This window comes from Felis catus, chromosome D1 (assembly GCF_018350175.1).
Source record: "Felis catus isolate Fca126 chromosome D1, F.catus_Fca126_mat1.0, whole genome shotgun sequence".
Lineage (NCBI taxonomy): Eukaryota > Metazoa > Chordata > Mammalia > Carnivora > Felidae > Felis > Felis catus.
The window spans coordinates 2,707,790-2,732,049 of NC_058377.1; the positions used below are offsets into that span (position 1 = coordinate 2,707,790).

The following is a 24,260-nucleotide window of genomic DNA, read 5'->3' on the forward strand; positions in this document are numbered from 1 at the left end:
ATGGTCTGGAGTCTAGGAGATGAAGCTTAAATGCTAGTTTTCATCCTTTTCATTTGGGAGACTGCACAACAATTTTCATTTTTATGAAGCTTGTTTTCTTCGTTTAAAAGCTAGAAGCCAGGAGAGTGTGGCTGGCTCAGTCTTTAGAGCGACTCTTGATCGCAGGGTTGAGAGTTCGAGCCCCACGATGGGTGTAGAGATTAGTTAAAAAAAATCTAAAAGCTAGAAGCCAGTTTTCTATTCGACAAGATTGTGGTAAACAATAAACAGTAATTATGTGGTTATAAACAATGACTGACAGTGATATGTGTGTGTGTGTATATGTATTTATATGCACCACATAGGGTCTGTCACTGAGTTTTTAGTTAGTTACATGACACAGTTCCTCCTGAATCCCACCCAAGGAATAGTTGCACATTTTCTTTGCTCTGTGTGTGTGTGTGTGGAATGTCCTTGTTCCCTGGTTTTGTTCTCTCTCACGAGCTGCCTGCCTGCAGTCCTCTGGTGCGGCCTCTTTTTCGGTTCTACAGATACCAAGTGTTTGCTGACATGTAGCTTAACGGGCTGTACCGTTTTCCCCAGAAACTGGACATTCGGGAAGCTGGGGGACGGCTTGTGCTCCTGACTGAGGAGCAGGGCACTCTTCTCCTTCTCCTTTCCCAGCCAGGAAGGCCGTTCCCACAGGGTTCAAGACAGGCTCACTGTCTCCAGTGCAAATGATATTCCAGCCCCCAAGGAAGCCGCCATAGTGTGAAGTCCTTGAGTGGATGTGGAAGGAAGGCATGAAGTGTGGAGGACATAGCAATTTTACTTTTAAACCTTTATTGAGTACCATTTCATGTGAGAAAATACACATGGGATATCACTCGTTCGGCAGTAGGAATAATGACAGTACTAATGACAAACATGGTGACCCTTTATGAGTCTAGGTGTTAAGCAGTTAGCTAGTCACTTTAAATGTATTATTAGGTCGATTAGCACATACTAAATTAGGTGGTGAATGTGGTTGCCCCACCATTCTACAAATAGGGAAATGTGCCTCAGTTCACTTGGTTTATAAACTGCAAAACTGAGATTTGATCCTGGGTCTGTCTGATCTGAGACTCCTGCTCCTTCCAGATCTAATGGAAATCCCGATCTCTAACGTACATACATCTACGGCGTAAGAAGTTCTCTGAAATATAAGAAGTTCAAGTCTGTAACTTTGCTCTTGTCAGTTGATGAATGAATAGATTCTTCTGATTACTGAGTTGAGGAAAATAAATTGTTAATTGACCTTTTTTTTTGATGTCTCAATAGTGACTTTTTAGACATTTCCCAAAATAGCTTTCAGTGAACAAAATTTCAGAAGTCTCAGAAAAGTATGCTAAGGTAGTACTTTTGAAACCCACTGCACTGACATAATAGAAAATTAAAAAAATAGTGATTTTGATTGTAAAAGCATAAAGAAATTGAATTCAGCTTCAAAGGGATGCTGCAAAGGACTTTAAGGGTACCACCAAGATTTTATTAGACCACGGTGATCTGCTTTGGAAGTCTTTGAAGTTAAATACCCCTGCGAAACTTGAAAGTATACAGCTTAGAACCCAGAATAAAACTGCTGGGGGCCTCTCATCAACTACTTAGAGGAATTTTTGAATTGGCAGAGAAAATCGTATTTGGACATTGTGTGTGTGCGTTACTTGGAACAAATCCCAGAGAATTGACAAATTGTTGAAACTTAAACTGGGCCTCTCCACAAGCAAGCTTGTCTTGATTACATAAAACACTCCTCTCTCCTTCGAAAATGGAGACATGTGTTCAAAAGTATGGGCTTGAACCTTAACATTGCAGGTTATTGGCTGTGTGGCTTTGGGCAAATTTAACCTCTTCACCTCTAAATGTTTACATCTTTAAACCAGGGTACCAGTCCCTACCTCCCCTGTAGAGTAAGAGATATTAATAATGCTAAGTGCTTGGAATAGTGAAGAGCACACAGTGTATCTTCCGTAAATCACTATGAAGTATGCTTTTCCAGATTCAAAAATTCAGGAATAAAATCAGAATTTTTGAGATGCATTGGAGTCCAGAGAAAACACCCGAGTATCATTCTGCCTGATTTTATTCTCAGAATTCTTTTTTACTTAACAATTATTTTTCATCCTAACATAATGGGTAATCCTAGAAATTTTTATTTTTTCAGGTCTCACATTCTCCTCTTTATTTGGGAAATTAGCTCATATGTCGTTTGAGATACAAAGTATATTTTTGTATTATAAACTCTTACTATAGAAAATTTTCAATTTTGGAAAACAGAAAAAATTCAATGCCCACACCTCCAAAATAACTTTTTAAACATTTTTATGTCCTTCTTCTCATTTCTTTTTCTCTATGTATTTGCACATTGTTGATTCAGTAAATATTTGATTAGCCATTTAATAGGCCTGAACTGTTAACCTAGGAACAATTACTCAATGCCTTTTTTAATTTTGCATTTTCACACTTTAATTCAGGGCGTCTCTTTTTAGCCTTAATTTTTTCAAATGTTTATGTGTGAGTGAGCGGCAGAATGCGAGCCGGGAAGAGGCAGAGAGAGAGGGAGACACAGAATCTGAAGCAGGCTCCCTGCAGGCTCTGAGCTGTCAGCACAAGCCCGACGCGTGGCTTGAACCCAGGACCTGCGAGAACATGACCTGAGCTGAAGTCTGATGCTTAACCTACTGAGCCACCCAGGTGCCCCAAGGGCTTCTCTGAATTAGCACAGTAAACTGACAGTGTAGGAACTCAGATTTGGAACCTTCCTTGATGGTATTCAAGTAGTCCCTTTGGTTTTCTTCTTCCATGTAAATGGGATTAACTTCCTTTGATGCTCTTTGGAAATTTTATATGAAATGTCTTTTAGCTGTGATTCTGTGCTACCCCCTAGGTTTATGTTGGCCTCAGATCTCCTGAATGTGTGTCTTTAATCTGGCCAGCCCACCGGTGTCCTGTTAACCAGTGCAGGTAACCAGTGCAGGTAACCCAGTAGTGTGCTTAGCCAAGGCCCCAGTCAGCCTTCTTAAGACCACTGCAAAGCCCCTGAGATTCTGGACCATATTTGGTAATTTTACAGCTACTTTTCCTGTCTTTCCTGTGGTATGCTCACGATTGACCTTTTTTTGATTATATATGCAAATAATTTTACCCCGTTAACATAGATCTAACCACATTGAATTCCCCTCTTCCTTCACCCCCAGATTTTTTACCGGAGCCTTCAGCTGTGCCTTAGGGAAGCTTTTATTCTGACCAAGCTAGTAATACCTGTTTGTAGCCAAGTAAGATCTTCCTTCCGGAATTGTACTGTAGACCCCTATCCTCCTGCTATCCAAATCAAGTCACTTTATAGGAAATGAAAAGGAACAGCTGTGAGATCGTAAATGCCAAGTTTAATTAAAAAAACTTTTCATTTTCTAGTACTCCGTATACCCGAATGTGGATCCTGTGTAAATTGAGAGGTTTCCTAATTACTTAGCTCAGTAATGACAGGGCAGGCTTGGTTCCTACCTGGACGTGGAGGTGCCAACACAATTACTGTTGCGCACCAGTGACGATTCCTAATTTACCGTACGATAGTTCCACCAGCTAAGCGTCTGCTTCTCAGGTCTGATTTCCATGCAGATTTCACAGTTACAGTCTTGTTTACTGAGAATACAGCATATTTGGGAAATACGTGACAACACAAGACTTGGGTTATAACTTGATGAGCAGAGCTCAATTAGACAAGCCCCAGATACTCAGGATTGTGGAATGCCTTGGTATAAGACACTGTAGAGGTCTTCTGTTCCTCCTAGAGCCCTGTAAGGGAAGTTGTGTGGCCATCATCACAGACCTAGTAAACAGTGAAGCCAGGCCTTGAACTCCAGTCACCTAATGCTCGTGGGTGCCAGGTCCAGTGTATAACCCTTTAATGAGATTTGTTTTGATTCTGCACCTTCAGTGTACAGATCCTGAGAGTCAGGCCCTTGTCACTCGTGTGTTATAGGTAAGTCTGGAAAAGATACCGACTCCATCAATATCAGAATTTTAGAGAGCTAGAATAACGACTTGCATGTGATTTGTATTAATGAGGGAAAATTGCATAGTGAAAAATAGAAGAGCGGTAATTGGGAAAGATTTACTGTTCCTGTTTTCTTCCCAATTCCAAAAGGGAACCGTTTGTTCTTAGTTTGTGATAAAATTGTGCCGTGTGCCTTGCAACGACCTTGGAGTTGAGGCACTTGAAAGGTAGGCTCACTTTGCTGTTTCGGCTTCTCAGCCCTACATGTGTTCTTATAAATTCTACTTATTAGTAAGTGTACAGCATTCAGATGCGGTTACTTTGGTCTTAACACAGTTTAGGCACATCTGCTTCAATGATTTTTCTTGATGTCTACAATTTTACTTTTATTTACAAAGCAAATGTAAAGGAGATAAGCATGTAGCTTCTGTTTTCTTTCAGAATTGGGTATTCATGCAGTGTAAGAGTAGATGCTCACAATGCGTTTGGTTGAAATCTGTATCTAATTGAATGTGTCATAACATGAGATCACTTTTACCTTATAGGTAGGATTGATTGGTTTAGTTTTCAGGGACATTGTTAGATTTATCAGTCTAGAAACATCTGTGTTGTTTTTCCTCTTTTCTCATGATGATATTCACAAATACAGTCCTCTAAACAAAGTCCTAATCAGCTTAGCACAGCAACGACCATGAGTGGTACCAGGTGCAGAGAGTCCTACTGTGTTGCCTAACTGAGGTTCCTGCCTCCCTGGGACCATCACTCAGGTTTAGTCTCCTGAGGGATTTTGCACAAGGGATAAATAAGCATGTATCCTAGCATTGTTGTAAAGCAAAGTTTATTCCACAGATCCCTGGTCCTTTCTTAATTGTGACTTAGATTTCATGGTCTAGAAAAGAGTCAGTATAATACGGGCTTAAGCACTTGATGTTGAAGGCAAGCTGCAGAGTTTGAATTCCAATTCTATTTTGTATTTTCCATGTGATTTGCATGTTATTTCACCTTTTCGCCCTAAAATACACACCAACTTCATAGCTTCTCTGCCCGAACTGAATGTAGTAGTCCATGTGCAATGCCTAGCCCATGCGTGGCACGTGGCGGGTGGGCAATAAAACGATGATGATTATCCTGTGTAAGGAATTTTTTTCTCACCTTAAGCATTGACTCCCAGAGAGCTTGTTGGGTGAAATTGCCTTCTGCTCGTGGAAAACGTCCTGGTGTGTTTCCTAGACTGAGTGCCTGGACCCAAAGCGAAAGGGAGGTGGAAAGAGAGTGAAATTCTAGACTCGAGGCAGAGAGGGCTTTATCAGGATCTACAAAGTAAGACTGTGTGCTTGAGTTTTGATGTCTGTAAATATTTTTCATCCTACTTGTGAGAGTTACATTTCTCTAGGGAATGCTGTGGTGGGTGAGGATCTTAAACATTTTTTCTAGTGACCTTTCTACTTGTAAAGAAAACTAGGGCAAGAGAGGAAGAGAAAACCTCCATTTGTCAACAGGATCACAGTGCTGAGTAACAACAAACTCACTGTATCTGTCAGGTTGAAAAATACAGTTTATAAAGCCTTGAGAGGCTTCCAAAGGATTAAAAAGCTAACTCCTTAAATTTTAGTTTTAAGAGGGGCAAAAGATTAAGTAGAAATGTTTTTGTTTTGTTTTTATACGGTGAACTCTGTTTGCTTACAGCCTCAGCAAGGGTGCAGAGTTATATACGCTTTACAAGGTTTGGTTTATTTGAACATATAGACTGGATTCAGCCAAGTTAAGGTTTCGTTGTATGTTATTGTTATATCGTAACGTTTACCAGGACAGATACTTCCAGATTTGTTAAGCGCCGGAACATTTATTAACAAGTGTGCAGAAGGTACGTTAGATGCCTGAATACGAGGCTGTTTTACCTCCTAGGGGGAGCACACACACTGTGTTCGCACAGCACTCGTATAAGCTTATTTTAGAGCGTACTTGCCCTGTAGTATCATGAGGAACTGTCTGTGTGTCCGGGGCACAGAGTGAACTCTGCGTTTGTTGAGGCAAGGTGTTAGGCTTTTCTCGTTGTTTCCCAGAACCTGACATAAAAGAACTTCTTAATAAAGTTGTGCTACATATTGAGCTGTTGCCTTTTAAGAATATGGAGGATTAAAAAGTCTGCTTCTATCTAAAATCGAGTAACAGGAACCAGATTTCCATTTGAAACAACGAAGAAAAGAGACAGAGTACAGGAGGCAGTAGTTCTCAAGACACTGGACGTCAGCCACTGAAGGCCACAGTGCTGAGGAGAGAGCTGCACAGAGAGAAGGCCCGGGCCGTTTGCAGAGGACCTACCTTGCGCATCTGGCAGGACCGTGGTTAGGATTCTGTATAAGGAATTACCTGGGAATAGGGTAGGAGGATTAGAGGAAAAGCATCCACCTCTCACATGGGCTCTGGAGTAGTACCTGTTTCTACTGCTTAGAGGGGAACGTGGGATCGATGTTTTGGGTGGAGAGCTCAAAATGGTCTTAACCCGACAGGAAAGTTATTTGATCTGAAAGTAAATGATGCTCTGTTGCCTCCATTCAAGGCTTGAAAGCAAGACCCAAAGAATAAAACTATTTCCAACAGCTGACCTTGTGCAGTTTTAGTGTAAGGTCTGGTGTGACGGACAGACTCCAATGGGCTCCCTCCCTCCCTGCCCCGCTGAGTGTCAACCTCCTAGTATTGCCACCATTGTCGAGTTCCTCCCTCATCGTACAACTAGGAGGAAGTTCTTGCCACAACCCGAACATCCTGGGCAGCAAATGGTTTGTAGCCCAGCCCCGGGATGGGGAGGCAGCTCAAGGGAGACCTTGATGACGGGGTTGTGAAATCCTGAGCGGAGTACCCAGCTAAGCCATGCCTGGGTTCCTGACCCACAGAAACCAAGAATGCATTTACACACGTTGCTAAGTCTGTGGTAATTTCTTAGGCAGCATAGTAAACTCCTGTTTTTGACATCCAGACATCACTACCAGGTACCAGAGAAGTAGTGAGAAAAGTGAGAAAAGTCAACCAGCGCTGACTGAGGAGTGATGCAGATGATGGCATCAGTAGACAAAGGTCACGACGGTATGATGGCTTCAGCCTCTGTGTTCAAGGAACTCTGGGAAGGATTGAACACGGGAAGTGTAGACACGGAAGATACACAAATGACCCACACTTCCTTTCTAGGTGGAATGGGATGAGGGGTTGCAGATGACAAATTGTAGAAGACAAGATCACTGAGTTTGAAGATACAGCCCCAGGAACTGCGTAATGAGGCACACCAAAGATGAGAAGGTGGAAAATACAGTGAGCACAGCGTTAAGGAGCTGGGGGATGACTTCAAGTGGCCGGGCACGCATACAACTTGAGTCCCTGATGGACATTTCTTTTCCACAGTGGTGGCAGAGGTGGTTGATTTGCAGGCTGCTCTCTCGGCGGGTGTCCGAGAAGCTCACTCTAAATCTGTCCTCATCAGTACCTTTGCATCTGGCTCTCAGGCAGTGGGCTTTATTTACGATAACGCCGTAGCAGTTCTGAATTATTTACAATGTTGATAGACTGTGAGTGTCCTTGACGTGATTTCCATTTCATCATGATCAAGCTTCTGTTACTTAGGTTCCAAGTAATGCTCAAAACTGCGTCAGCACTATTTTTGTTGCCTCTCATCCATTCCTTCTTTCTAACGAAGTGCCCCTGGGGAATCGCCTCTTTCCTACTTTGAGCCCATGTGGACCACATGGGGTGGATCCCCCCTCCCCCAGCCCCACAGGAGTTCCATGACTGATTCTACCTCCTGGCTACAGTGGTGGGTTCCAGACATGTGTTTCCACCTTGAGGCTTATTGAGATCTTGGACTGAGACTCGGGCTTCACTGGTTGGAAGAGAGAAGCTTTCTCTTTCCCACCAGGTGCAAAGCTGCGATTGGAGGTGAGTACTGCCACAGCTGTTCTGTAACCAGAACTGATAAGGTGACATCCTGTATGAGAATGAGGCTCAGGCCAAAGGCTGTAGAGTCAGTTGGAGGAGAAGGAGGGCGACGAAGATGATGACCACCACCACCAATAACAACCTTTTGGTTTTAGCCAGTTTATGTCAGGTTTTCTTTCTCTCATAATGGAGGGATGCTAAGAGGAACACCTTTGTTCACTCCCATCTCAGATCTGTGATCTATGACCCCGAGAGAGAAGGGCATGACTGGGGCCCACTGCTGACTCGTACATACCTTGGCCAGTTTTCTGTCAGACATGTGTGCACACAAAGTGAAAAAGATGTGGAGAGGTTTGTTTTTAACTCAAAATGAGGCATGGCCATCGTACATAGTAGGGTATTTGAAGAGTGAGGGGGTGCATTTACTAATTATTGTGGATGTAATCATTTCATTTTGGGTATTGGTTTCAAACTGGAAAATACCATGTCAAACTGGGTATGTGTGTGAACACCTTGTCCAGGTCGTCTGTCCCAACTTCATCTAAGGAGACCTTATTTTAGAAAACCAGAGCTTTTGATCACTTGTCTCAACCAAAACTCCAGCTACTAACTGTTTGGTTTCCTAATATTATTGGCTCAGAAACAAATTCCTGATGCCCTTCCCTGCTGGCCAGGCTGCCTGGTGTTAGGGTTTAGGGGATGAAGCTTTGTGCTTCCCCTGGAGCCTGGAGGTAAGTCTGGCAGGTGGGATCATTTGTCCAGATGGAAGACACAAGTGTAAACAGTGCTTGACAAAGTCGTCTAGGTGTGTCAGGCCTGGCCTTGTTCTGTCTGAGATAATCTTCGTAAAGTAGCGTAGTTTGGTGGGGTAGCTGCCTAAACCCAGAAAGAGAAGGTCTCCACTGAAATCTGGGTTCTTCCTTTCAGTACTGATCATATGAACTTTAATATCCCTCCTCTGCCTTATACTGGGAATTGCAACATTTCCCCTGCCTAGATCACAGTGTTACCTAAAAAAATTTTTTTAAATGTTTATTTTTGAGAGGGGGAGAGAGAGAGAGAGAGATGGGGGAGGGGTAGAGAGAAAGAGTGTGGTGGGGGAGGGGCAGAGATCGAGAGAGGGATAATCGGAAGCACAGAGCCCAACCTGGGGTTCAAACGATCAGACCATAAGATCGTGACCTGAGCTGACGTCGGATGCTTAACCCGCTGAGCCACCCACGTGCCGCTCACAGTGTTATTTTAAAAATATGATGAAGGCACCTGGGCATCTCAGTTGGTAGGGCTTGTGACTCTTGATCTCGGTGTTGTGAATTCAAGCCCCGCACTGGGTGTAGAGATTACTTAAAAAAAAAAAATCTTAAGATATATTTTAAAAACAACGATGAGATCGTTCACTTCCAAGGGCTATATAAATACAGAACGTTACACTTACTGTTTATTTTCCTTTTATATTGCTAACTTGACTTACTGTTAATTTTTAACACTCTAGAGCATCTGTAGGTAATGGATGTTTCACTCCTTTCCTAGAAAACGAAAAACTAACATTGAGGCTTAGAACACTTAATCAGTAGTCAGTATAAGAACCCGCAGTTCATTCGAGGTGCATTTTCTATAAATATTGTCAACTCATCATAGTTGCTATATTAGTAGTTCATAAACTGCTTCTTTCCATCTCATTCACAGAGCACAATACACAAATAATGATCAGTTTACTCTTATAATCTTGGATATTCAAACTGTTGATACGTATCTAAGTATTATATTTTTTTTCTTTTCTGTTATCTGTTTATTTATATCTGTATATGTCTATGTGTGTATGCATATGTAGTCTACAGTGTACTAACAGATTTATATCGATACTGTGCTTCTCTCTTTCTCCGAACTTGACATTTTAAGTGTTTGTAATTATCATGGGAAAATATCTTCCCAATCTAAACTGAGACATTCAGAGAAAGAGCAAAAAGAATTTGATGCCACAGGATGTCTCTTGCCTAAGACTTTACACACTTTGGCTATACCAGCATTATGATATAGATGAGTTTCCTCATCTATAAATTGAGGAAAGTATTTGGTTTGATCATTTCTAAGGTACTTTCCAAACCTCAAAGTTGATAGCACTTTGATGTTCTTTTCATTTGGGGCTTACTTTCAGACACATTTATGCCTAGAAGTTGCTTTTGTAAGTACATAGCTCTGAGATTAAATCTACCAATATCTTTATGGTGTCTTATGCTGGAGTATGTGTTGCTGATATTTTCAAACACTGGAAAAAGCAAGTGAAAGAACTAAGAGCAAGCAAGGCTTGCAAAACATGAGGCTCTCGAAGATGTAGACTGTATTGAATAAAAATATTGCCAGGTAAGGAGTTTCTATAAATGAATGTAAGAATTGACTGGACAGTGCAGTGTTTAGCCCAGTGACTTGAATATTGCTGGTGTGTTTCTTATGGACTTATTCTAGAAGCAAAACCAATACTAGTTATTACTAACATTATTCATACTAGCAAACATTAATTATAGATTTGGAATTAAAAACTGATTTCTTAAAACAGTTTTCAAAACCATTTTTATTTCCTATTAGAACAGTGTACCCACCACTAAATGAACAGAACATTAAATAATAAATGAAACTAGATACCTGGTTATGAATGAAATGTAACCAATTTTTGCCAAAATTTTTATTGAAATATTTTTCTTGAATAGATCTTATACTTGGTAGTATTTGCTTAACATTGAATTTGAAATATTTAGACAATCATGTTCGTGATGCTCTTTTTTGTGTATTCTGAGTAGACTTAATATGGCATTTGTATGTTCCCATTAATTGGGCAATCCGATATCAGTGTTAGCTGCAAAGAGGGTGGAGTCATAACCATGTCCAAAGCTAACATGAGTACTTACAGAAACTTCTTCTAGAGAAAAAAATGTGTTTAGTTGTTTAATTACCTACTGTGTGTTTGCACTAGTCCCACTGAAGTGAATGATCTGGTTAAGAAAAGGTGCACTACAGAAATCAGCAGTCAGAAGGAGTAAACGCCAAGGCAGACTTGGGGGCGGACTGTCATTGGTCGCAGTCACATGGGACGCCGGTGGTAGAGCATCTGTGGCGAGAGTCAGAGATTGACTTTCGTGAGGAATCCTGAAAACTCTTGGTCCCTGCTGCCAAGAAAACGAAATGTCGTGTGAAATGCACATACGGAAGAAAAAGTAAAGGAAGGGAGTTTTAAAAAGTTAACATTTTGGTTTTGAATACAAGTGAGGGTGTGTGTGAGGGACGGGCAGAGAAGGAGGGAGGGAGAATCCTAAGCAGGCTCCATGCTCAGCACGGAGCCCGACGTGGGTCTTGATCTCACAACTGTGACATCTTGACCTGAGCTGACATCAAGAGTCGGACGCTTAACCAACTGAGCCACCCAGGTGCCCCAAGGAAGGGACTTTTAAATTTTGCTTTTCCTTTTGTTTTTAAGGGTCTTGTGTTGTAATGTCTAAGCCTAAACAATCAACATTTAGCTTTCAGAGTGGAAAATCATTGCTGAATCTGTATGACCTGATAAATTCAGGGCAAAATGATTGGACACCTACACTGTGTTTGATACATTTGAAACTGGTTACAAAAGATAAATCTCGTGGATGTAAGAAGATAGCTGAGAAGTGTTTCTTAGGCATCTTCAGTAGCATTTGAAAATTATATGAAGGTAACGGGACTGTAGTTTGAGGCTAGGAGAATACAGATTCCCTCAAAACGGGAAATGCACAAGTTGGGGAGGGGCAGAAAGAGAGAATCCTAAGCAGGCTCCGTGCTCAGCACAGAGCCCGACATGGGTCTTGATCTCACAGCTGTGAGATCATGACCTGAGCTGAAATCAAGAGCCCAACGCTCAACCAACTGGGCTGCCAAGGTGCCCCAAACATCATTCTTTTTAAAGTGAAGAGTTCCATGGCATCATAGTATTCAGAGACTCTGCCGCTGTCCAGTTTATCATCGCTGTCGTTACTCCTGGAAGAGCCCTGTACCTGCTCCTCTCAGCCAGTTCGTTTCCGTCCCCGCCCTCCCCGCATCCAGTCTCAGGCAGCCGCCCATGTATTTTCTGTCGAAATGGATTCACCTGTTCTAGATGTTTCATACAAATGTCATTGTAAAATGTGTCATCTTTTCTGCCTCCCAAATTAAGTCATTTTTATCAGAATAACATAGTATAATAAACCCAAAGAAATTTTTAACAGCCTAATAAAGACGGAAATCTGTGAAATTGAAGTCAATGTTACATAAGAAAAAAATTTAAATTTATTAAAAAAAATCAAGTCAGGTGTGGAGAAAAAGAGACAAAGCAGTGTTAGGAATAATTACTGATGTAATAGAAATTAGAGAGTTAAGAGGTAAGAAGTTTCTATAACATTCTTAAGGTACACCAATAGACATAAATGAAAAGATTCTAAACTTACTGTTACTGAGAGAAATGAGATTAAGACCATCGTGAAAAACCACTCAGCAAAATGAAGACACCTTACTTGGTTGGTCGGTGTGGAGCTTTGCCTAATCAGTTTGCAGAATACTTTGTTTTTTTGTAAAATTGAACACGTACGTTCCTACTCTCTGGTCATTCCTTTATTAGAAATACCTTAAAGGAGTGCATGGGTGGCTCATTTGGTTAAGCATCCAACTCTTGATTTTGACTCAGGTCATGACCTCACACCTCGTGAGATCGATCCCCACGTTGGGCTCCATGCTGACAGCGTGGAGTCTGCTTGGGATTCTCTCTCTCTCTGCCTCTCCCCTGCTTGTGCACATGCCCTCTCGCTCTCTTACTCTCTCAAAATAAATAAAACAGTAAAAACAACACAAAAAAGAGAAATATACCTTAAATTTCCTGTCATATTTATGTACTAGAAATATGCAGAAATGTTCATAGCAGTACTGAATGTAATAAAAATAATGGAAATAGAACAAAAAAGGAAAAAATCCCTTGGTAGACAAGTAAATGAGATGCGTATATGAAATAATTGTGGGAACATCATCTTAAGTGGAAAGCGGGTCACAGAAGACTGCACCCAGCATGGGAGGGTACCCAAGTAAACACAGTATTTAAGGATACATTTGTGTTTCAAAGATTGCGTAGTAATGATCAACACTGAGTTTCATGATACAGACCATCTGGGGTTTGAGGCCCAGGAGGACCACAATGGTGGATTCAAGGCTATCTGTAGGATTCTTTTTCTAAGGTTGTAAGTTCCCAAATGTTACTTTCATTATTGCAATTCATAACTTATGTAACTGGTAGACGTATGATTATGATATATTAGATTTACATACTTAAAAAAGCGATAATATTTAGAGAGATTTGTGGGGACTAAGGTAATGGGGGAAACTATACTGTCATACATTATGCCCAGTAAATGTTAGCTGTTACTATCACTTTTCTCTCAGAGGTCTAAACGTTTCTAACTCTGTCAATAAAAACCACGTTCATACGCAGTTCTAACATTTATTTTTAAATTATGTTAGTACCACTGCTCTAAGAATTCTATTGGACCAATAAATATAAGTATATAAAATATCAATAAAAATATATGAAATAAACAATAGTTTTAAATTAGTAAGTTTTATATATTAATGGTAAAAAATACTAGTGAGTGTAGGTTTCTGTTTTTTTTTTTTTTAATTTTTTTTTCAACGTTTATTTATTTTTGGGACAGAGAGAGACAGAGCATGAATTGGGGAGGGGGCAGAGAGAGAGGGAGACACAGAATCGGAAACAGGCTCCAGGCTCTGAGCCATCAGCCCAGAGCCTGACGCGGGGCTCGAACTCCCGGACCGTGAGATCGTGACCTGGCTGAAGTTGGACGCTTAACCGACTGCGCCACCCAGGCGCCCCTAGGTTTCTGTTTCTAATAGTGCCCTATATCAGAACATTTTTATTTACTTTCTTTATAGAGTGTTTAGACACTTACTGTTTTCATAATGTGAGCTGACAAACTCACTTTAGGACAGAAAGAAGCATGAACTCTTACCTGATTTCATTTGCATTATTAGGAATTATTGTTTTTATTTATTTTTTAAATTTTTTAATTTTTTTTATTTTAGAGAAAAGGATAGAGAATGTTCATGTGTGAGTCGGGAAGGGGGGGGAGAGAGAGAGAGAGAGAGAGAGAGCACGCACGCACAAGCGAGACACAGACAGACAGTGAATCCCAAGCAGGTTCCACACTTAGCTTGGAGCCCAACGTAGGGTCCTGGGAGCCTGGGACCATGGCCTGAACCGAAATCAAGAGTTGGATGCTCAACCGACTGAGCCACCCTGGCACCCCAGGAATTATTTTTAATGTGTAGTTTCTTTAAAAAATTATTTTAAAGCTAATTGTCCATTGTTTGAGGATTGACTTCATGAAACCTGATACAAGATTGCATAAATCTATAATAGCTTGCAGTGTGTAGCAATATGCTGAAAATAAGTGCAAGTGTGGGACACCCATACCTCCAGGAATGGCCACCCTTCCTGAAATTGTGGCATGTGTGCACTTCAAATACAAAGAGACGATTCACGTTTCAGTCAGAATAGTAAATGTCAGAAAACTTCTGTTTTTAAAATTTGGATGAAAAATATTTTAAGTTCTAATTCTTCCATCAGTCACTTTCTGCAGGTGATTGTCTTGCTGTCTCCACTTTGGGTTCATTAATGTCACAAGTGAGGAAGGCTGGCCTACCACCCAGCGTCCAGGCTTCCGTAGTGGTGACTTTTACCTGGGGGATCATTTGCGATTCTTTGAAAGTTTCACTCGCCTGCTATCTAGAGCCCACTTGGTTAAAGTATTTATCCATTTAACTGTTTATGAAACCAACTCTGTTTCAGGCAACGTGTTCAGATATGAAGACGCTTCAGACATAATCCCTGGCCTGGAGAAGCTTTCAGCCTAGTGGGGAAGCAGGTAAGTGAACAAGTACAATGTCCTTTGCTAAGCACGATGGTGAACACTATTGCTGTGATGCTGTGAAGTCCGCTTATCTTCACGACACTTCGTGAGGTCAGTAGGGTGCCTGATCTTACTTCATTGTGTAGGTAAAAACACTGAGAGGTCATCAGAGTCACATAGGCCCCAATACTGTCACGTCACTGTCCTAACCCAGGGCCACTGGGTTTTGAGGACCGTGTACCTTCCACAGCTTGGTACTTGCTGCATCGATTTCCTAAACCTGAGCACCTGTGAGAGAAATGTTGTGCCTTTCTTTCAAAATCCTGTTGATTCTTTTCCTCGTAAGGATCTAAATGTGAAGTTTCATATTTCAAGAAACATCCTGATGAAATGAGGAAGGAATGATGTTGATAGTCTTGGATGGATACACGAGGGCTTATTAAAAAATTGTTACTTGTTATGTGCAAGACATTTCTGTAGCCAAATGTTTTAAATTGTCATCTTGAACTAAGCTTCATGATCTCTTTTCAAAATGTAGCCAGGTCATCATCAAGGACAAAGTTGAGATATTAGGTTAGTGTTAGAAATCCCTCTTGCACCAGCTGGGGGGAAAAAGCCTCGTTAGATGATTTTAACTCTCACTTTTGTGATGGTGCAATGGACATTCTTCCTGTTTTCCACTAGTGCTTTGTGTACTAGTCACAGCAACAGAGCCATATTTTCAGAAGCACGTTAGTTAGCCAGAATTCTTAAAAAGAACTGCTAATCGCCCGAAAGAATTTGCAATCATTAATTAGCAAAGAAAGATTACAGTAATGAAATTATCATGAAATTTAGAGAGCATGAAAAGCATTTCAAAAACATATTTTAGAAATTAATTTGAAGGATAGTGATGATTTCCTATTAAAACCTCGATTTGAGTATAATCTGTTCTGATGAGCCTCTGCTTTTGAGTCTGCATAGGAGAGATTTTTCAGGAGAGAATATTTCATTGAAACAGTTTTAACACTGAAATTTTCAAACCATCAATCTCTTCTTCATTTTCTCACATCATTTGGTTACATTCGTAAATCATCTAAAATGTTAAGCTTAGGATATTAGGATCTAATGTGAAATAAATCACCACTGCAATACTTTTTCTAAAATTTCATGAGTTTGTACTGAAAGAAAGGACATGTGATAAGGGAAAACCCAGATACCACCTTGCATTAGGTTGAGTAGGGTTTAAATAAAATATTAGGCCTCTCTGTTTCTTCCCCTACACTGACTAGGAAGGAAGTTAGGAACTTAACTAAAACGTCCTCGAGGTCCGTGAGGTGGGTAGAAAAATGTGGCCAGGTCCGGGACGCTCAGTGGTGGCTCGCCTGTTGTGTTGCAGCTAAATTTTCCCTGTGTGGTTGTGACGTGTCCTTTCCCAGCCAGAGCATACAATAGGTGCGTTTCATCAAATGTCCTCTGTGCCAGACACAGAGATACACCTGGGTGCCAATCGTGTCATCACGTCAGAGCACAGGACCTTAGAAACCACCTCCTCTGGCGGCTTTGTGTTTCACATTCGGGAAGCTGGCCCCAGGAGGCGAGCTGTTGCAAAGCCCCTGACGCTGGAGAGGAGAAGTGAAGTGAGAACCCCGGACGCTTGTAACTCAGAGCGTTTTCTCCTCTGCTCTCTTCCTTTCACTGGTGTTCTTTCTGTTCCACGTGGAGCAGATGGTCCTGAAGAGACAATGTTTGTGAGAAAGGACAGACTCTGCGAGTGTTTAATTTTGATTCTTCTGTCTCAAGTCTTCCACGTGTGTAATTTGATGCCCTAAGTGGATGTGCTTTGACCTGTTACTCTTGACGAGCTCCCTGGGGAATGTGCGTTCAGCCAAGCCCGTGTTCACTCATCAGGAGAAAACTAACAGGGATTAACACGCTCCCCACTGAGGTTGTCTCCTTCTTCCACCCCCACCCCCACCGCCTAATCTGATTTCACCATAACCCAAACCCTACGTGTCTACAAACAACTATTCCTTTAGGAAACAGACATGGGAACGAGAGGCAGACCCCAGACAGGGCCGTGGTCACGTCACAAAACTGTGAACAGACACTTTATGCAGGATGCTCAGAGAGCCAGCGTGTAAAAGAGCATGTCTGCCGAGATAGCAGAACGGCATCTTCTGCTGGGCCGCTTAACTCACATCATCTTCCTCTCGGCCCTTCATCTTCCTCCGAAGTGCAAACCTCTGAGCAGCTTTGTCCTCTTGGGAGGTGTGTCATTCTCACTAGACTTCTGTTGAGCCCCTTGTACCGTTGTGAGCCTACACTCTGCCACTGCCAGGTACGTGGGACCCTGCCCCCGGGGGACACGCTGAGCTGTAGACAGTTGTGCCCCAGAAATCAGCTCAGTCTTCGGCAGTCGCGGTGTAGTCGGAAAGCCGTAACAAATCTATCAGAAGTGTGATTTTTTAAGGACATTTTGTCTTCTACTTCAATGTACTCATCGCTAAACTTCATGTTCTGTTATTGGCCTACTTTTCAAGAAAACTAAGTAGCACTGTTTGGTCCAGCAATCATTTTTCTTAAATAATAATTTAATTCTGATTCTTTCCATTGCAAAGCTAATAACACACATTTCATGATGTGAAGTCCTTTTAAAGTATCAGCATGCAGAAAATGTTCTTTACCATTTTAATTAATGTGCCTGTCATATTCCAAATATTCTGAAATACTTTCAAGGGGTGTGAAGTATTAGGTACATAAATAAATAAAAATATTCATTGTTGCATTTCATTAGCACTCAGGCAATGAATAGAAAAGGAAATTTCCATAAATTGATGTATTGAATTTTCAACTCATTCACTGAACTCAACTCTTTGAAGCCTGTAATTTTCCATCTCAAGTATTCCCTTCATCAAATAATTTACTTCTTCCTTAATAAGGCTCAACATTGAGAACGGCAGCGACTAGTGAGGAAGGGACACGTGCCATGTGTGTCTGTGTCTGTGGAGTGACCTGTGTCCAAAGGAGGTGTTTTCTTTGTGGATTTATGGTAGAGGTTATGGCGTCACTGGTGTTCTGAGAGTGATGGGCGGGACGAAGCAGCTGCTCCTGGACAGCAGGTGCTTCTGGTGACAGCCGGGGGATGGGCAGAGGTTAGTGACCAGGTCCTCCTCTCACCCTCACCCTCACCCACAGCCAGGGGACGGGCAGAGGTTAATGACCAGGTCCTGCTCGCACCCTCCACTGCTGAGAGGACTTACCTCAGAGCAGGAAGAGTTCCCTTCCTGCCTCCTCCTCTCTCCCCCTTTCAGATTTTCCACCATGTCCTTGCGTTGGTAGAAATGAAGGAGAGAGCCAGCTGGCTGGGAGCCTGGAGCCCTGACTGCACACCTGCAGGGTGGAGGGAAGAGGGTTGCATCAGGCCTGTGAAGGGTTAGCACAGTGACGGGCTCGGAGATTGTGACCCATGTCCTAGAGGGAGCTTGCACGTGGATATCCACCTTGCCGTTGTTTCCAGTCGTTACATGCTGGATGCACTTACACGCTCCACAAGATGATGGGGAAATACGGAAAAATGGGTAGATTACTGCCTCGTGTCAAGTGGATAGATGTAACAATATAAAGTAGAAAAAACTGGAATTGCTAAAGAATGCGCGAAGTGAGTTCACTTGGGTAAGGTCACAAAACACGGGTCACCCTGTACAGTGGTTTATGGAACAACAGATAGCGATGGGGGGTTACTTGTAGGAAACATGGTGATGGATAGAATTTAGGAAAAATTCAGAGGGGTTTCACCTGTACCTACTATTTGTTTCTTAAAATATAAACGAGTCAAACATAGCAAAATGTTGTGGTTTATTATAGATGAATGGCCAGTGCGTTAATGCTTATTTTGTTATTGTCTATTATTGGTCAATATTTGAGTTATCCCATAGTTTTAAAAAAGACAAAGAAGTCCGGTGCTCCTTTTCACGACTCCTCAGTGGTTCCAGCGTGGGCACGGGCACCCGCCTCTTAGCCCTGGTGGTCGGCTCTGTTCCCGGCTCTGAGTGTCCTTGCAGGGACAGCACAGGGAGATGTCCAGTGCCTCCCACGGGAAGGCCCTCAGGGATGCTCCCTTTGTATTGGTGATAACATTTGGCCCACCTACAGTACACGTTTGTTAAATACATGAAAACCAGTGATCTTAGGCAACTGGCAGCCTATTTTTCTAGTTTTTCATATGAACTTTGTATTTCACAAATGCTTTGAAATTTACTGGTTTCAGTTTTTATGGGTAAGAAAACTGTGGCTCAGATAAATGAAAGTTGCGTAGGGTCACCTGTTTGTGTCAGTACAAGATACACCTCCCTGCGTCCTTTTGCCTGTGATGCTCTACCACCCACGGTCAGGGAGGGCTGTCAAAGGCCTCCCTAACCAGCGTAGACAGTGCAGACTAATGTGCGGGGACAGAGACCCTTGTGCAAACGTTCAGACTCGTCATAGACCTGTTGTCCCCGTGTACTTGTTAGAACATCACCTGTCATTCTTCACAGCATCACAGTTTGAGGTATCAATTCTCTCTTTATCTTCACACTCAGGAGAGCAGTCGGCTTGCTCTTAGTTCGTCCTGAGCAACATACTTGCTACATACTGTCCTAGTTGGCTGGCAGTATTTTAACAAGGGTCTTGACAAAATAGTCCATCAAAAAGGAAAAAAAAAAAAAAGACAAGACTGATAACCATTTAAGGACTGTTTGAAAGATTTAGGCATCCTTACAGAAGAACACATTTGGGGGAATGGTGAAGTTGTTTTTGTTTTAGTTTTTGGTCAAATTCTCAAGTTGTCAGGTTAAAGAAGATTCAGGCGTAATCTTTGTGGCTTCTAGAGCAAAATGAAGACTGCTGATGGTTGTTACGGAGAAACGGTAACAACTCAAAGTTCTCTCAAAGTCATGAACTTGCTAACAGTTAGAATGGACATTGGTTTCTTGTGTCTGATAAATGTGTTGGGATTTCCAGGTACAGGATCGTGACACCAGCATGCACACCTAGCTGGCCTCTTCCCTTCCTTTCCGGTAGAAATGCTCTGTTTTCTCTGGACGGATTGCCTTGGCTAAAGTCTCTCATGAAATGTCTACAAAATGGCAGCTTACGAGACATCTTTGTCTCCCTCCCGATTTTAGCAGAAGTTCTGTCTGTCTGCATTAAGGAAATCTGTTTTTATTTTTACTCGGGAATGGGCGTTGAATTTGTTCAGTGTCCTTTGACTATGGTAATCATACTGTTTTTATTATTTATTATTTATTTTTTTGGGGGGGCAGGGGTAGAGGGGGAGAGTGAGAGGGAGAGAGAGAGATTGATTTTTAAGCAGGCCCCTGCTCAGTGCAGAGCCTGACACGGGGCTCAGTCTCATGACTGTGGGATGATGACCTGGAGTGAAATGAACAGTTGGGTGCTCAACCCACTGACCACCCAGGTGCCCCACAACATGGACTTTTAAATCTTCTGTTTCAGGGTGATTTTCCTTGTCATTGTTGTTTCTGACAGTTGACTCTTTTCCATTGATTTTTACGAAGTTGCTACCTATTTATCTTTTTCAGGGACGTTTTAGAGGAAACAACTTTGTGGTGTAATTACTTGACTGGATTTTTTTTGTTTCTGACTCATCTGCTCTATTACTTTTCTATTTTATCTTTATTTTTTATTTCATGCTTGCTTTCTTATTCAAAAAGATGTAACTGGTTTTTTAATTTTTATTCCTAATTTCTCTTGATTTGAGTATTTAAAATCATGAATTTAAAATTATGAATCTTGTATGTCATTGCTTTAATTGTATCCCATAGATTATGATTTATGTATTATCTTTATCATTTGCTAGCAAGGCTGCATCTAACTTTTTATCCCTTCATTAACTCAAACTAATACACACACATGCATAGCATACATATGCGTGTAAATTTCTAGGAAAGATGCTGTCTTGGGTTTTTGTCTCTCTCTTTGAATGAAATTTCTATAATTTTTCATTTATGATAGTTATGAGGCTTTTCATAACCCAAATGTTAAATTTTTAAAATATTTAGTATGGATTTGAAATGTATACTTTATCATAAGGATGCAAAGTTTGATAGATGTTCATAATATCTCTTCCGCTTATTACATGCTTTAGGACTTCTGTATGTTTTTGCGGTGTCTGTGTGCCATGTCATGGACGGAGTGGCATGTTGACTATAACTATTGGTGCCATTCTAGATATTTTTCCTTGCACCTCTTGCAATTTCTGCTCTTAAAAAGCTGTATTTTGGTTCATAGATATTGCTATCTGTTCGGCCTTTATGCAAATTGTGGTTTTTAGCATTATAGAATGTCTTATTTTGGGGGGGTAAATGTCTTTGGCTTGGGTTCTAAACTTTTAGCAAACAAAATCGTAACAAAGATTCTTTCAGAAGAAAGGTTCTATAAATCAACTTTATAGAGGTATATAATTTACTAGCTATAAAATACATACATTTAAAATTTATATTTTGATTTGTTCTGGTGAATTTATATACTTGATAAGCACCACCACAAACAAGATATAGAACATTTAGATCATTACCCCCCAAATTCCCTTTTCCCCTTGAGTTGTTTTCTGCCCCAGGTGACCACTACTAATCTGCTTCTGGTCATTTACCAATCAGTTTTGCCATTTCTAGAATTTTATATAAATGGAATAATATGCTGTATAATTATTTGAGGCTGCCTTTTTTTAGTGAAAATGATATTTTTGAGATTCATTAAAAATGTAGCAGGTGTTAGTGGGGTCCCCTCCCCATTAATAACTCAGCAGTATTTCATTGTATGGAAATATTCTAATTTGTTTATCTGCTTACCTGTTGATGGATATTTGGGTTATTTCCGGTGTTTAATTATTAAGAATAAAAGTCCTATGGATATTCATATGTATCTTCATTTCTTTTGGTTAACAATTAAGAGTGAAATTCCCAAATTATATAGCAAGTGTTTTTTTTTTCTTTATAAGAAACTGCCGACCTTTTTTCCAGTGTGATTGAAAGATTTTACATTTTTTCCAAAGTTAAAAAAAAAAAAAATCACCATGACTTCATGTCCATATCAACACCTGTTACTGTCACACTTTTAAGTTTCAGCCATTTTAATAGGTATGTATTAGTATCACATTGTGATCTTAATTTTCATTTTCCCATTGACCTATGATGTCAACCAGTTTTTATGTGTTTATCAGACATTAATATATCTTTAATGAAATATTGTTAAAATCTTTCTTCGTCTTTTATTAGGTTGCTTGTCTTCTTGTGAATAATTTATTAATATGCTGGATTAAATCTTTTGGTATAAGTATGTATATATAAAGAGAGAGCAAGAGAGAGCTTAGAAGTTTATAAGTATGTAAGAGAGAAAATTTTCTCTCCATCTCTGAACTACCTTTTCATTTTTATCACAGTATCTCATAAAGAATAAACATTTTGGGTTTTGATGATGGCAACTCAGCGTGGCACCTTCAGCTTCTGGGTATCAACTCTACTTAGTGTTTCTTTTAAAACCACAAACTTGGGGCGCCTGGGTGGCGCAGTCGGTTAAGCGTCCGACTTCAGCCAGGTCACGATTTCGCGGTCCGTGAGTTCGAGCCCTGCGTCAGGCTCTGGGCTGATGGCTCAGAGCCTGGAGCCTGTTTCCGATTCTGTGTCTCCCTCTCTCTCTGCCCCTCCCCCGTTCATGCTCTGTCTCTGTCTGTCCCAAATATAAAAACAAAAAAAAACAAAAAAAAACCAAAAAAAAAAAAAACCCACAAACTTGCCACCCTTTCCCTTGCCGAAGGCAACTTCTACCTGATTCTCTTCTCTGCTGTGATCTCGTGAGCTTCCTCTCTTGCTTTTGGGCTTTTATAGCCTCCATTACATTACATTATCACAGTAAACTCTGTCTCAGTTACACTGGATGCATGCACTGTGGGTGATAGCAATATTTGAATTGCTTTTGTTTACACAGCACACACACACACAAAGCTTAGGAATTAAAAGTCAGGTTGCCTCAATTATTACACCACCTTTCAAAATTTGAATTACAACTAAAAATTTAGTAGCATGTTGATAGTCACAGGGAAATTATGTCATTTGTTATTACCCCTATTTCTATAAGATAGGCAGAGAATTAATTTTAGCTTCACTTTATAGACAAAGAAAAAGAAACTCCACATTTTTTTATTTCATATTCCCATGGTTGTAAAGTGAAAATGCAGAGCCAGGAATTCATGATATACTCTTCCCAATCTACTGTGTTGATTCTCGATAGCTATTTTCCCTTTGAACAACTCTAACCTGTGTTAACGGAACCAAGAGAATGATATTGTAAATAGAAAAGGATTGTCTGTACTGGAACATGGCTCGGAAGTACCAGGTAGAAAGACAGAATCAAAGCAAGAGAATTAAATGTGCCAGTGAGTGAGTGACTGAGAGTGTGTGTGTGTGTGTGTGTGTGTGTGTGTGTGTGTGTGTGTGTGTGTGTGGTGGGAAGGAAGGAGGAGATAATTGTGTGGGGATTAAGAGGTAGAGAGAAGATTTGATTGGTCAATTAGATTTCACAGTCTCAACAGTGTTTTCTAATTCATAAACTTTATGCTTACTTTTATTTACTAAGCCAAAAAAGCATAATAGCTTTAGTACAGTGGTATCAGTGACCAGTGCACAAATTGTTGTGAGCATTCCTTTTTCATATTAAGGAATCATTATCCTAAGTGAAACTTTGCTAAGGGGCTTACCTGACTTTTATTTTCTGAAAGTGGTTTAAAGAGAAAGAAGAAATACAGAAGATGTTTTTAATTTTATAGAACCATTGAGATACATTTATTCCTCCAGATGTATTCGTGTAGACTATGAAGACTGATGAGAGAAAGTGGGGATGAGAATCACAGCAGAGGAATTCGTTCTCTGATTCTGCCCGTCTGTTGGTATGTGGCGACCCCTTACATAGAAATGTTTATTAACATTTGTGGCCACTTAGCTCCTGACGCTGATTTACAGTTAGAGCCTAACAGAGTGGATTTTCCCTTGCCTAACTGTGATACAGAGACACATAGAGATGTCGCGGGAGATGGGTGATTGCGCACAGTCGTTCTGATCAGGTCGGGGTGCTTGGTGTCTCTGTTCAGTGGCCTTCACACACAGGTCTGCCCAAATGCTCTCAGGAGCAACTGAAAACCGGCATAAAACATTACCCCACCCCCCTCTCAAATTCAGTTTATGCGGTAATATTGCTGGTCAGTTTTAATAGTGGTTCACTTAAGAAAGCAGGGGTTCTTAAATAAAAGATTTTGTGATGGGATTAAGGAGATGAAGCTGATTTTACTTAATTCAAAAATGGGGGGAGCTCTGCGTATGTGTAGGGAAAGGATGTAGAGAGGAGGAAAGGGACTTTATGAGAGGGGAAGA

At 40.9% G+C, this 24,260-nt stretch overlaps 1 protein-coding gene across 1 annotated transcript in view; it reads left to right on the forward strand.

Annotated features, from left to right (window-relative positions):
- The window catches only part of GRIA4 (glutamate ionotropic receptor AMPA type subunit 4), a 1,433,894-nt gene that overhangs the window by 18,510 nt on the left and 1,391,124 nt on the right, over nucleotides 1-24,260 (forward strand). The window contains exon 2 of the mRNA XM_045039802.1: nucleotides 14,793-14,868. The gene's annotated coding sequence lies outside the window, so the exon portion shown is untranslated. The remainder of the gene's footprint in view (nucleotides 1-14,792; nucleotides 14,869-24,260) is intronic.